Genomic DNA, 13,317 nt, shown 5'->3' with positions numbered 1-13,317 from the left:
ATTCAGTATATTCATCAATGACTTGGATGAGGGAATAGAGTCCACTATCACTAAATTTGCTCATGACACTAAGCTGGGAGGAGTGGCTGACACGCCAGAAGGCTGTGCTGCCATCCAGCGGGACCTGGACAGGCTGGAGAGTTGGGCGGGGAAAAATTTAATGAAATAGAACAAGGGCAAGTGTAGAGTCTTACATCTGGGCAGGAACAACCCCAGGTTCCAGTATAAGTTGGAAAATGACCTATTAGAGAGCAGCATAGGGGAAAGGGACCTGGGGGTCCTGGTGGACAGCAGGATGACCATGAGCCAGCACTGTGCCCTTGTGGCCAGGAAGGCCAATGGCATCCTGGGGTGTATTAGAAGGGGGGTGGTAAGTAAGTCAAGAGAGGTTCTCCTCCTCCTCTACTCTGCCCTGGTGAGACCACACCTGGCATATTGTGTCCAGTTCTGGGCCCCTCAATTCAAGAAGGACAGGGAACTGCTGGAGAGAGTCCAGCGCAGGACAACGAAGATGATTAAGGGAGTGAAGCTTATGAGGAAAGGCTGAGGGAGCTGGGGCTCTTTAGCTTGGAGGAGACTGAGGGGTGACCTTATTAATTTTTACAAATATATGAAGGGTGAGTGTCATGAGGATGGAGCCAGGCTCTTCTCAGTGACAACCAATGGTAAGACAAGGGGTAATGGGTTCAAACTGGAACACAAGAGGTTCCACTTAAATTTGAGAAGAAACTTCTTCTCAGTGAGGGTGCCAGAACACTGGAACAGGCTGCCCAGGGAGGTTGTGGAGTCGTCTTCTCTGGAGACATTCAAAATCCACCTGGGCACATTCCTGTGTAACCTCATCTAGGTGTTCCTGCTCCGGCAGGGGGATTGGACTAGATGATCTTTTGAGGTCCCTTCCAATTCCTAACATTCTATGATTCTGTGAAAGGCTTCAAACTTGCTGAAAATGTGTTGCTTTCTTCTGAATAGGCATACTGTATTTTTCAAGTGTTGCTTTGCTGTACCACTTTTCTTAACTGGCCGTGACCCCACGAGTGTTGTATGTCCCAGCACAGGCTCTCTTGCATTTCCTCTTTCTTCCTCCACGGCTTCCAGAGTTTTACTTTCTATCATCACGTCGATTAATATTGCTGGTACAGGGGGTGCAATTCTGCTTACCCATCCCAGCTGGCTTTGGGATTTGGCCTCTCCTGTGTGGTCGATTGCCAAGGTTTTTCAGCTTGCTGGAGTGTGAAGGCAGCACTAAATCCTGCCCTAGGATCTGACTTTCCTGGTGGCTCTTGAATGTTATGCCAACAACTTAAACTTAACATCTAGTCGATTCTCAGCCATCTTTCTCCTGCTGCCTGCTGCTCTTGACAGTTCCACCTTGCTCACCAGCGAGGAGGTGACAGATTTGTCTTCTTTATGCCTGATACTTCTGAGTGAATTAAACCTGTTTGTTCGTGAGTTCAACTGACTGAAGGACAGAAGGGAAGTATGTGTTGTGAACAACTCTAGAAACAGCAACATGTCAGCAGGTTATGGATTTTTTCCGTACAATAGCTTTTGAAGTACTGAAAAAATACTGTGTCCCTCAGCCTTAGGTTTTTGTTTGGTTTTGGTTTTGTTATTTTTTTCTTCCCTGGAGGAAGAGAAGCTATAAAATGCAGGAGTGGGTGAGATGTTTTTTCTTTAATGCTAAGTCATTTTGCGTGAATACTGTTTACCAGATGCCTTTGTAATATTTCAGTAACACAACATTTATGCCTGAGATGCTAATGTTAGGCATTTGATTGTTGTATTTTTTTAAATCTTCCTCTTGCATCTTGTCAAGGTCATTTACAGATGTAAGTGTCAGAGCTTAAGTCACACAAAGCTGGTTTTCAGTGCTAAAATGCTTTTTTTTTGTTGTTTTGTTTTTAATTTCAGTAGTTAACACACATCAGCTAGGCAAAAAGAACCCACAGTCGTAAAAACAATCCACCTGAAAAACTTATTCGCAGTAAAACTTGATGTCAGATCTGTTTTACAGTACCTCAGTTGATCTCAGTAATTTTATCTCATGGTAAAATTTTTCAGTCATTTTTGCTCCTGTTTTTCAGTGACTTAGTCTGAATATGTGTCCAACCAAGAGCTCTGGAGTAGTTGTGATCACATAAAACAAGGGTCTTGGTGTCCCTTCTGGATGGTTTAATATATATATCTATGTATTAAATATGTGTATATGTATACAAATCTCTCAATCTGTGGAGAAATGGGAAGCAGTATTTAGAGAGTCAGCAGAGAGCAATGCAGGAAGTGATTTGACTTCTGTCTTGATCCATCATGGAACTGCATCTTAACTACAGTGTGTAGCTCCAGGCCTCTGTTTCAAAAAGGGTATGTTGGGAATAAACTTGGAAAAGTTTATTCTTTGGAGAAGAATATGATGGAAGTGGAAAAGTTTATGAAGCAATACCTTAGCTTAGCTGCTGAGACTGCTGTTACCCAAAAATTACTTGTCGCTTTGCTGAGTATGTGTTGTGGGAAATGCTTTAAAACTCAGCAGTTTGGGACCTGTGAGGAGCTGGCTGTTCATGCAGTTCTAGCCTCTTTGCTTGCACTCGCTGGCTGTTGCAAGACTTCGTCACAAACATGTTGTGTGAGCCCAACGTTGCACATTGAACGGAGCGGATGGTGAGTAAGTGGGCAGGGAAGTGGCCGTGAGCATGATGTTGAGAACTGCTCTGCTCTAGTCCCTCTAATCTTCCACTTCTGAAAGTTTCTTAAAATTTGGAAAGTTTTATATTCCCTTGCCTTTTAACTTTTCATCGAGAACAGCTGTGTCATTAGAAATATTAAATGTTGTATAAAATAAATGAAAACTCTGAAAGTTACAAATATATTTGTTTTAAACTGAGAGTTTTTACCACACAATTCTAGGCAGGTGTAATCCCATGCAAAACTCCCATGTTATTTCTAAAAAATCTCCAGTAATCCTTTTGTTCTAGTAACAGCATTTCACAATTATAAAGTAATCCCCAAAGCAATTCCTTCTGTCATTGTTCCAATAGGTTCCTCTCTTCAACACCATACTGAACAGCTATTTAGCAATTGCATATTTGGTGGTATTATATTTTAAGTCCTAAATATATATTTTAATGTAGCAATGTCCTTGGTTTTATTAATATATGTTTTATGTTGGTTTTCAAAATACTTAGAATTATATCTGGGTAAAAAGCAGTATTACTAGTTAAATGGCTGCAGATTTTCAGCAACCTGCATGTTGAGCTTTGGGTTTTTCTTAGTAGTATGTGTACAAAGCAATCATTTCTTAAGTAACGAAACATTTATAAACATACATCCTTCAACAGCGATGCTAATGAGCAGTACACAAGTCCTTATGTAAAAATCTCCAGGACCTTCTACTGTGCTTTTGTCTGTATTTAGTGGCTCATTCTCATGTCAATGAGAGGTTTTAACAAAAGAAACTATTATTTGGAAGCTGCACAGCAAGAGCTGCACAGATGCCTGGGGAAGCACTAACTGTGGGGTAGGGCTTTGGCTGGGATAATTTTCTTACAAATCTCAGCTATGGTCGTAGTATTTCAGTTTAGATCTGTTTACAAATAATTCCTAAAGAATAACCCCCCAAATGATTAAAATAGTAAAGAATAGAAAGAAAATATTAAAGTTATGCTGTTTTTTCCTTGCCTGACATCTTTTACCTTTAGCCTGATGCATCAGTTATTGAAGTTGTTGGAAAAACTAGTGGTCTGAGCATGTAATCACAGGTATTGAGAAACTAAGAACTTTACAATTTGGGTCTGTTGAGGTTCTTATTTTCAGTAATTTTGGTTTTATTTTGTGTTCTTTAATGCTTATGATATATCTAGAACATCAGCATTGAAAATGATTTGTAAGCTCTTAAGCTTTGCTTGACAATCTAACAACATAACAGAAAAATATCCCAGCTGTACATGAGGTGATCAGAGGTGATCAGAGGTGATCAGAGGTGATCAGAGGCTCATTGCCATGAGCACAGAGGAGCAGTGACAGGTGGTGACACTGCAGTGACCTAGACAGGGAAAATACCCTCACCTAGACCTGGGGCTGTCAAAGGGGGAGGATCAGCCTCATGTCCAAGTGCAAAACTCACCCTATGAGACAGTGGAAGAGGCTCCCTGGGAGCAACTACAGACACACCATCACCCTGAGAGGGACGTTGGAGTCATGGGATGCAAGGATAAAGATTCTTGGGATTATGCAGGACTCATTAGGGGAAGGACTGAGGTGAGGAAAAGGAAGATCAAGGTGGCCTGAGGAGGAACAGATGTGAGCAGATGGGGAAGAAATGAGAGAAGGAGCCAGTTGCAAGGCTGCTGGTCAGTACACTTCCCTGGCCATGCCCTGTGTGTCTTCACCACTGGCTGTTCAATCTTCTTACTGAACTCCATTTCTAAGTCTTTTCCTGGGAGAGGGTCTTTCTGTTCTGTGTGGATGGACATCTAAGTGCCAGCAGCTGGAGAGTGGCCCAGGGGTCACAGGGGCCCATACTTCAGTGATGCCAGCAGCTGGAAATGCTGGAGCACAGCTGGAGAGAGGGCCAAGTGTCACACGTATCTGTGTATCTGGAGTGGCAGCAACTGGAGAGACTGTTGTATGTATATTGTGTGGATGCATACGCCAGTGTGTGTAACTGGTGATGAACATTAAGCAGGCAAGCGGGATAAGAGGGTTGAGAGCCAAGTACTGAAGAAGCTGTAAGCCTGGGCTGCGTACTGGGAAGACCAAAGCACCCTGAGCATTGCCTACGGGAGGGACCTAGAGGTCCAAGCCAGCTGCTGGAAGGACCTGTGGGATCAGAGGAGCAGCATGTGCCTTTGTGCATGAGGTAACTATAAGACCAGGGGATTCAGGAGCCAGGTACTTGATGGACTAAGGCTGGTGACCAGAGGGAGTCGCAGTGTGCATGTCGGTGTGCGCATGTGCACGGGGGTCTGGGTGCCAGTGACCTGTGTGGAGCTGTGGACTTCGGGGGCTTGTATGTCCAGATGCCGGCAACTGGAGACACCAGGGGATCCAGCAGCCAGTTGCTGGACAGATGCAGTGTCTAAGAGCACCTGTTGGAGGGATCTGTATTGTATCCATCCATGTATGTGTTCCTGCTAATGGGTTTTCATCCTAGTCAGCCTGACGGGAATGGGATGTGGCTGCTGGTGCTGTTGATGGTTGCATGAGGGCTGAGTTTGCCGTCTGTGTGTCTTGTGTAGCCAGCTGTGTGTGGTGTGTCTGTGTGTCTGTGTGTGTGTACCATGTGCATCTCTACCTATTGAGAGAACGTGCTCAGCCTTGCTACTGGCTGGAACCAGAGCAGCCTGGCTCTACTGCGCAGCAAAGTTTGGTAACCCTTAGTAATTGCTGTTGTTTGGGTATTGTGGTGGTGTTAGATCTAGAGACAGAAAGGCTGAGTTTTCAGGAAGGAAAATAGTATAAGCGGCAGCAAAGTATGCTAGAAAAGAATATGGAGAAAATAAATAACAAAACAAACAAAAAAAACCCGAATAAACAAAAACCCCAACCACTCCAGAGTGACATATTCAGAGTTGTAGAACAATGTACTTTGTTATCTAGCAAGGCTATGTATATACATTATATACAATATGCAATAACATTATACATAATTGTAAGTGCTGTTGACTGGAAGATGGTGAAGGAAGAGAATAAGGGCATTTGCTCATGCATGGCATGCTTTTAAGTAGTGGAAGTTATTGCATGTCTTCATAGGGGAATCTACAACATCATTACAAGGTATCCCAAGATGGAGATTTGGTTCCTTTTTGCCATAGGAATTTAATAGTTAAGGTGTCTGAGTACAGTTTATCATCTGGAGCTTACAGCTTTTATTTACTTCTGAAAGTTGCCAAGAGATTCTGCATTGTAGAACATGCATGTTTTGTGTGTGTCTAAAACACAGGGGTAGCAATTCTTCAACAAATTTCTGCTTAATTAGAAAAAGTTGTATTTGACAAACACAGAAGCAATAGCTTCCTCATTTGTTGGTTCCTATTTTCCTTATTTACTTGCATAGATAGAAGACCGAATCTCAAATGTCCTGGGCCAGACGGCAAAGTTGGGCTGCAAATCTTATTGGGATAGCATTGAGCTTTCTGACGCTCATTGCTTTCACTTCTTTACCTGAGGTAACAATGGAACATTTACTTGCAATGAGAAAATTCATGGTGAAGAATGATGTTCGTGGTAGCAGCATATTCTCTCCAGTTTTAGGTGCAGTATCCTGTAAAAAGGACGTTGTGCTAGGATGACCTCTGTTGTCACTCTCTTGTTTGGACCGACCACAGTATTTGATTTATGGCCACCTTTCCCTTTGACACAGCCTGCTTCTTTCTTGCACCCTGCTTTGCCTTGTCATAACAGAAAAATGATACCACTTTAGTTTGTATATTTTGAAAATGGATTGTAATGATGGATGCTATAGCTTCTTAATGTACTGTTGGAATAGATTTTTTTGTGTTTGTGTTGCTTTGCAAAGCTAGGGGAGTTAAGAGCTGGATTTAAAAAGCGTACATGAGCCCAGCAGCTTTTGCTGTATTTTGGGCTCTCTGCTGGATACAGAAGATAATTGGAAGGCATGCATTTGGGAAGTTGTCTTTCTAATCGCCAGTTTAAACTCAAAATTTTCAAACGCAAATGCCTTTGAAATCACTGAAGCTAATGGATGCTCAGGATCTAAGGCCACTTATGTACATTCTTCAGTGTGGATGAAGAGTTTCCATGCCATTTTAAAAGGTTGTCTTTAATAAATAATGTAAGCTTAAATTCTGATCAGTTAAGCTTTTATGACTGCAATTAACATAATACTTGAAACAAACGTGTTCTGACACAAAGGCTAGATCAGAGATGCAGACGTTTACTGTGTATTCTGTACAGAAAAATTATTGCAAAATTTCTCTGTGGAGCTTTCTGGAAAGAATCACAGAATCACAGAATCACAGAATCGACTGGGTTGGAAAAGACCTCAGAGATCATCGAGTCCAACTCTAGTCCATTTATTAGATCATGGCACTAAGTGCCATGTCCAATCTGAGTTTAAAAACCTCCAGGGACGGCAAGTCCACCACCTCCCTGGGGAGGCCATTCCAATGCCTGACCACTCTCTCTGTAAAGAATTTCTTTCTAATATCCAGCCTAAATTTCCCCTGGCAGAGTTTAAGCCCATGCCCCCTTGTCCTATTGCTAACTGCCTGGGAGAAGAGACCAATCCCCACCTGGCTATAACTTCCCTTCAGGCAGTTATAGAGAGTGATGAGGTCACCTCTAAGCCTCCTCTTCTCTAGACTAAACAACCCCAGCTCCCTCAGCCTCTCCCCATAGGTCTTATGTTCAAGTCCCTTCACCAGTCGTGTTGCTCTTCTCTGGACCCGCTCCAGCACTTCAATGTCTTTCCTGAACTGAGGGGCCCAGAACTGAACACAATACTCCAGGTGTGGCCTCACCAATGCAGAGTACAGGGGAAGGATCACTTCCCTTGTCCTGCTGACCACGCTATTTTTGATACAGGACAGGATACCATTGGCCTTCTTGGCCACCTGGGCACACTGATGGCTCATGTTGAGCTTCCTGTCAATTAGTACCCCCAGGTCCCTTTCTGTCTGACTGCTCTCCAGCCACTCTGCGCCCAGCCTGTAGCGCTGCAGGGGGTTGTTGTGACCAAAGTGCAGCACCCGGCACTTGGCCTTATTGAACTTCATCCCATTGGAATCAGCCCATTTTTCCAGTCTATCCAGATCCCTCTGCAGAGCCCTCCTGCCTTCCAGCAGGTCAACACTCCCTCCCAACTTGGTGTCATCAGCAAATTTGCTGATGATGGTCTCAATCCCCTCATCTAAATCGTCAATAAAGATGTTAAACAGGACTGGACCCAACACTGACCCCTGGGGAACACCACTAGTGACTGGCCGCCAGCTAGATGCAGCCCCATTCACCAGCACTCTCTGGGCCCGGCCCTCCAGCCGGTTCTTAACCCAGCGTAGAGTACACTTGTCCAAGCCATGGGCTACCAGCTTTTGCAGGAGTATATTATGGGAGACAGTGTCGAAGGCCTTGCTGAAGTCCAGATAGACCACATCCACGGCTTTCCCCTCATCCACCAGGTGAGTCACCTGATCATAAAAGGAGATCAGGTTGGTCAGACAGGACCTGCCTCTCCTAAACCCATGCTGGCTGGGTCTGATCCCTTGTCCATCCTGAAGGTGCTGTGTGATTCCATTCAGGATGATCTGCTCCATAACCCTGCCAGGCACCGAGGTCAGGCTGACAGGCCTGTAGTTGCCAGGGTCAGCTTTGCAGCCCTTTTTGTGGACTGGGGTAACATTGGCCAATTTCCAATCATATGGGACCTCCCCAGTGAGCCAGGACTGTTGGAAGATGATGGAGAGCGGCTTGGCAAGTTCTTCTGCTAGCTCTCTCATCACCCTAGGATGGATCCCATCTGGTCCCATAGACTTGTGAGGATCCAGATGGCTCAGTAAATCACCAACTATTTCCTCCTGGAATACAAGGGCCCTATTTGGCTTCCTATCTCTGTCAACCACCTCCAGAGATGAGTTGTCCTGAGGGCCACCTGTCTTACTGGTAAAAACTGAGGCAAAGTAGGTATTAAGTACCTCAGCTTTCTCCTCATCTTTGTTAACTATATTTCCCTCAAAGTCCAACAGAGAATGGAGATTTTCCTTGCCCCTCCTTTTGTTGTTAACATATTTGAAGAAGGACTTTTTATTATCCCTGACAGAACTGGCCAAATTAACTTCAAATTGCACTTTTGTTTCCCTGATTTTTTTTCTGCATGATCTAGCTATTTCCATAAATTCTTCATAAGTAGCCAGCCCTTTTTTCCACAGTCGGTAAAGTCTCTTTTTATTTCTGATTTCATTCAGAATCTCCCTGTTTAGCCAAGCCGGTTGTCTTCCCCGCCGGCTAGCCTTTCGGCACACTGGTATAGCCTGTTCCTGTGCACTCAAAACCTCCCGCTTGAAGCATGTCCAACCCTCCTGGGCCCCCTTGTTTTTAAGCATTGTTTCCCAGGATATGCTCTGAACTAGACTTCTGAATAGGCAAAAATCTGCCCTCCGGAAGTCCAGCGTAGAGGTTTTGTTAATGGTTCTCCCTGCATCTCTGAGTATTGAAAATTCTATTATTTCATGGTCACTATGCCCCAGGCAGCCTCCAACCACTACATCTCCCACCAGCCCTTCTCTGTTTGTAAACAGTAGGTCCAGCGGGGTCTTGCCCCTGGTAGGCTCATTTACCAGCTGATGAAGGAAATTGTCCTCTATACACTCTAGGAACTTCCTAGACTGCCTCTTCTGTGCAGTATTGAGCTCCCAGCAGATATCCGGCAGGTTAAAGTCACCCACAGGAACAAAGGCTGTTGATTTTGAGACATCTGCCAGCTGCTTGTAGAATAATTCATCTCCTTCATCGTCCTGGTTGGGCGGTCTATAACAGACACCCACAAGGATGTCAGCCTTGTTGGACTTCCCTCTGATTCTGGTCCACAGGCACTCAACCTTGTCACTGCTGACCTCAAGTTTAACAGAGTCAAGTGACTCTCTAACATACAAAGCCACCCCTCCACCTCTCCTACCCTGCCTGTCTTTTCTGAAGAGCTTGTAGCCACACATAGCAGCACTCCAGTCATGAGAGTCATCCCACCATGTTTCTGTGATGGCAATCATGTCATAGTTTTCCTGCTGCACGATGGCTTCCAGCTCCTCTTGTTTGTTGCCCATACTGCATGCATTAGTGTACATGCACTTCAAGTGGGCTGCTGATTTCACTCTTAATTCGGGCTTTCCATCCTTAGGCTGATCTTTGGAGAGCCCAGTTTCAATCCCTTCCCCCTCCAAACCTAGTATAAAGCCCTCCTGATCAGCCCTGCCAACTTATGGGCTATAGTCCTCTTGCTCTCCCTAGAAGGATGAAGCCCATCTGATTTGAGGAGACTAGGTACCATGGAGTTTGCCGCATGGTCAAAAAACCCAAAATTTTGACGGTGACACCAATCCTTAAGCCACCTGTTGATGAGATGGGCTTTTCTACTCCTCTCAGTGAAATATCAGTGCATGCATTGGATGGGTCTTGGGGCATGCCCCAACTGCTTGTTTATGTTCTGCAGATTAGACAGTGTCCAAAATACGTTGTATTAATTGTACCTAATTAGATAAGCTCTAAAGCTGTATGTAGCACTTGTAACACTCTAGAACACTAGACCTCTGCAACTACTTAACATATGCGGGGTTTCTAGGTATCTAGCAGCCCAGCAGAAATGTTCAGGACTTCCTGTCATATTTCTAGTAGGAAAAAGGAGATGAGAGTAGGAGACCTCTTGTTGGCCTCAAGACTTACTTGTTTTGATAAACTGGTACTCTGATGTCTTCACTCTTGTTAAATTATTCCTGTTTTCAGGTGCACTTTTTTCAAAGCTGTGATACAAAAATAACCTCATACGGCATATGACAGATGCCACAGTAATGTTTAGGATTATTGTCGTTCTGGTTTCTGCTGCCTGGTATGTATTAAATTTGGATGGTATAATATCTCTTGTGAAATAGAACACTAGTAGATAACTTGAAAATGTGGCGCTGTAATTTTTTTCCTATCAAACTAATTTCCTTTAAACCTGTATGTTCTTGAAGCAGCATCCATCAGATCTTGTCAGCAACACAATGAGGCACCTACTGTATATTGTCAGTGGAATACCAATTAGCCTTTAATTTTACCACATGTCCAATCAAAAGAGCTATTTGCTTTCACATGATGGCAGAAGGTCATTAAAACAAATGATCTTGCTGCCAGACAATGACAACAAAACCACAGCTCAGTAAGTAGTGTATCTGTTATTGGGCACTAACAGCACACTCAATGCTGTGCTGCACTCGCTTTTTCATTCTGACTCCTTTCACGTGATCTGATGGCCTGAGAGCTATAGCTAAAACATGGTCTCCTAACTTAACCTTTTAAGATGCAATATTATTTGCCTCAGGCATACAACTACATAGGTACTTTTAATGTCATAGCTGTCAAATTCTGTAGCTCTTCCTTTGCTTTCTGTTGCTTGCAGTTTTAGTTCTGAATAGTCCCTTCTAGAAGAAACAGCAGCTTGTCCTTTACTACCCCAAATGGTGGTTCTCCAACCCTGTAAAAATGAGTGCTGGTGGATTCCTTAAGATCTTAGAGTTTGTCTGGGTTGAGTCATGTGGATTCTCTTCAGTCATCTGGATTCTCCTAAGTCTTTCACTTCTTATTCTGCTGTGCAGCATGACTAGTTCAATGCTTTCTTCTGTTCAGGACATCAGATTCTGACTTTCTTGTATTTCTCATCCTACTCAGTTTTGAACTTTCTTTGTGCAAAACAATTACCTGGCTTCCTTCCTCAGCTGAAGAGCAAAGTACTTTGAAAATTCCAGAGCAAACCAGTTACTACTGTGTAATTGAAAGGTGCTATTCACAGTTCTGAGCCAATCACACAAAGTTACTATTAAAAAATACATTAATGTTTTTGCATACAAAAAGTAACAAAACTCTACATACTGATAACAGATATTAATTCCCCTACCATTTATGCTTTCAAGATGTCTGTGCAAAAGTAAATCAGAGAAAATAAATTGGAAGCAGTGCATGAATGTCAGCAAAAAAACACTCTATATGTAAGAATTTCAGTTCAAGCCTTTGCCATTTTTTCTGCGCTGAGTTGTTCTGCTGTCTTTGCTCAACAATACCATCAACACTGAGAGAGAGCTCCTGCAGAGATCCTGCACTGCTAGCAATCAGGGGGAAAAAAAAAGGAAGATATTCTTATGCTTACTGTATGATAGTAAAGTTTAGGCACCCAGGTTTGGGGATTTTGTTGCTGTTGTTGTTTGTTTGTTTGTTTTCTGGCATATGCTTTCTGCTTCTTGTTAGAAATCAGAACTTGCACTGATGGTAAATGGTCCCATGAGAAGTTCTCAGCATGTCTGTAAATCAAGCTGGAAGTGAGCATCCAGAAAATCAGTGTTATGTAATCATTGACCAGATGACCACATCTCTTCCCTCTTCTCCAAAGCAGAAGAGAGTCCATTTTCTTAAAGCAGGAGGAAGAATCATAGAATCATTTCAGTCAGAAGAGACCCCCAGGATCACTGAGTCCAACCATAACCTAACCTAACTCTGGCACTAAACTATGTCCCTAAGAACCTCGTCTAAATGCCTTTTAAACACCTCCAGGGATGGTGACTCCATCACTTCCCTGGGCAGCCTGTTCCAATGACTGACAACCCTTTCAGGTAGTTGTAGACAGCGATCAGGTCTCCCCTCAGCCTCCTTTTCTCCAGGCTAAACAGCCCCAGTTCCCTCAGCTGCTCCTCATCAGACTTGTGCTCCAGATCCCTCACCAGTTTTGTTGCCTCCTCTGCACTCTCTCTAGTACCTCAATGTCCTTCTTATGATGAGGGGCCCAAAGTTGAACACAGGATTCGACGTGCAGCCTCACTAGTGCCGAGTACAGTGGCACAATCACTTCTCTAGTCCTGCTGGCCACGCTATTCCTGATACAAGCCAGGATGCTGTTGGCCTTGTTGGCCACCTGGGCACACTGCTGGCTCGTGTTCAGCCACCTGTCAATCAACACCCCTAGATCCTTTTCCACCAGGCAGCTTTCCAGCCACTCTTCCCCGAGCCTGTAGCGCTGCCTGGGGTTGTTGTGACCCAAGTGCAGGATCCGGCACTTGGCCTTGTTGAACCTCATACAATTGGCCTCAGCCCAATGATCCAGCTGGTCCAGATCCCTCTGTATGGCCTTCCTACCCCTCAGCAGATGAACACTCCCCCCCAGTTTGGTGTCATCTGCAAACTTATTAAGGGTGCACTCAATCCTCTAGTCCAGATCATGATGTAGTGGTTACACAATCCAGTTGTAGTCTCTGAGCCACCTGATAACCAGCAGTTATTTTTGTCACTGGTGCCCTGAGAAAGAATGGTGCCTCCAGTCTGCTTAATTCACCAAATGCAGAGACCAGAGCTTTGTGTCAGAGACTTGCAGATCCATGGAAACCATTGACAAAACCTGCTCCAGCCAACCCCAGGTGGGTGTCCGAACTCGATGGGGTAGTAACATGTGCTAATACTGTGCAGTGCAGCCCGAGTAAGTCGGGTTTTTCACTGAGGTATATCCTAAAAGCTTTACTTGAAGCCTTTGACCCAGTGCCCAAGGATTAACTTTGACTAATTATTGCAAGTTGGTGAAAGAATGGAGCAAAAGTGAGACCCAAAGTGACTGGAGTCCTTTCCTCC

The sequence above is a fragment of the Streptopelia decaocto genome, assembly GCF_964273445.1.
Source record: "Streptopelia decaocto genome assembly, chromosome: 2".
In the NCBI taxonomy this organism is placed as follows: domain Eukaryota; kingdom Metazoa; phylum Chordata; class Aves; order Columbiformes; family Columbidae; genus Streptopelia; species Streptopelia decaocto.
The sequence above is the reverse complement of the archived record's forward strand: the minus strand, read 5'-3'. Positions refer to the sequence as shown.